Here is a 2,185-nt window from a genome sequence, read left to right as displayed (position 1 = left end):
GCATTCTCTGTGTGTGTGTGTTATGTGCTATTAGTATATCTGCTTGATATAATTGGCATAAACGTTCATGAGCATGCATTTGGGACTTTGAAGTACTAGACTTCCGATATTGAGACTGATCAACTTAATATCGATTGTTTGGTATGTATAGGAACCAGATGGCGCCTCGTGGACACGGTAGAGGTAGTGCGAGAGGTCGTACGAATGCTCGTGCACCAGAGAATAACCCTAATGACCCGGTGAACTTTATGACTGCGTTGGAGAATATGGCTGCTGCTATGCAAGCCACTGCTGAGGCTCTTGGTCAACAGATGAACAACCATGGTAATGATGGAGGTGGAGTTCAGGGCCCGATGACACTGGCAAACTTTTTGAAGGTTAATCCGCCTAAGTTCAAGGGAACTACTAGTCCGACTGAGGCTGATACATGGTTTCAGGCTATAGAGCGAGCGCTGCAAGCGCAAGTGGTGCCTGAAGGGCAGCGTGTCGAGTTTGCTACCTATATGCTCACAGGTGAAGCGTCGCATTGGTGGCAAGGTATCCGACGTCTTCTGCAGCAGGGTGATGACTATATCACCTGGAATGTTTTTCAAGAAGAGTTCTATAAGAAGTACTTTCCGACTTCTGCTAGGACGGCTAAGGAACTTGAATTGTTACAACTGAAACAGGGTACTATGTCCGTATCAGAGTATACTGACAAGTTTGAGGAGCTATTCAGGTTCTCTCGTATGTGCCAAGGGACTCCGGTGGAATATGAGGAATGGAAGTGTGTTAAGTATGAAGGAGGACTCCGGAGCGATATTTTTAGTTCAGTGGGACCAATGGAGATTAGGACTTTCTCCGAGTTAGTGAACAAGTGTAGGGTTGCTGAAGAGTGTGTGAAAAGGGCAACTGTCGAGAAAGGGAGTCACAAAGGATCATTCCTACAGAACCGAGGGAAGAGCTTTGCACCTAGAGGTTCTTCTTTCAAGAGGGGAAGCTCTTTCAAGAGGCCCAACAACAACAACCCCCAAGGAAAAAGGTATGGGAAGCAGCCTCAGAATGATCAAGCTTGTACTAGGCGTGGAAGTTACCATCCAGGAGCACCATGCAAGGCCGGATGGGGTCAACGTGTCGAGTTTGCTACCTATATGCTTGTCGGTGAAGCGTCGCATTGGTGGCAAGGTATCCGACGTCTTCTGCAGCAGGGTGATAACTATATCACTTGGAATGTCTTCCAAGAGGAGTTCTATAAGAAGTACTTTCCGACTTCTGCTAGGACGGCTAAGGAACTTGAATTGTTACAGCTGAAGCAGGGTACTATGTCCATATCAGAGTATACTGACAAGTTTGAGGAGCTGTTCAGGTTCTCTCGTATGTGCCAAGGGACTCCGGTGGAATATGAGGAATGGAAGATTGTAACTTTAGGTTATGATCTAAGAGTGTACAATGCTACCCATGAAGCCATGGTAACTAGGCTAGGATGCCCGGAAGTTTCCTTTAGGTTCAAGCAGCGTGATTTTATTCATAATTTAGTCTGTTTGCCGATGATCGGTCTTGATCTTATCTTGGGATTGGACTGGTTATCTAAGAACCATGTTCTGCTAGATTGTTCTACAAAGTCGGTGTACTTTATGCCGGAAGATACTGAAGGGCCGGTCGTGGTAAATAATTATTACTTGAATTCGATGATGGTGAACTGTTTCGGAACCGAATGTCAGGGTATCATGTTGTTAACCGCGGGCGTTTCGGGTGATGATCAAAGGTTGGAACAGATTCCGGTTGTGTGTGAGTTTCCGGAAGAGTTTCCTGATGATATTGATGAGTTTCCACCTAACCGAGAGGTTGAGTTTGCTATTGAATTGGTGCCCGGGGCGGGACCAATCTCAAGTGCTCCTTATAGGATGTCACCATTAGAGATGAATGAGCTAAAGTCTCAGTTAGAGGATTTGTTGGGAAAGAATTTCATACGACCAAGTGTCTCTCCATGGAGTGCTCCAGTGTTACTGGTGAAGAAGAAGGATGAGAGTATGCGGCTCTGTGTGGATTACAGACAGCTGAACAAGGTTACAATAAAGAATAAATACCCATTGCCGAGAATTAATGATCTCATGGATCAGTTGCAAGGAGCTGGAGTTTTCTCCAAGATCGACTTGCGATCCGGTTATCACCAGATAAGGGTGAGGGGTGAGGATATCCCTAAGAC

The sequence above is a fragment of the Arachis duranensis genome, chromosome 3 (assembly GCF_000817695.3).
Source record: "Arachis duranensis cultivar V14167 chromosome 3, aradu.V14167.gnm2.J7QH, whole genome shotgun sequence".
NCBI classification, from domain to species: Eukaryota; Viridiplantae; Streptophyta; class Magnoliopsida; order Fabales; family Fabaceae; genus Arachis; species Arachis duranensis.
Note: the sequence above shows the minus strand (reverse complement) of the source record.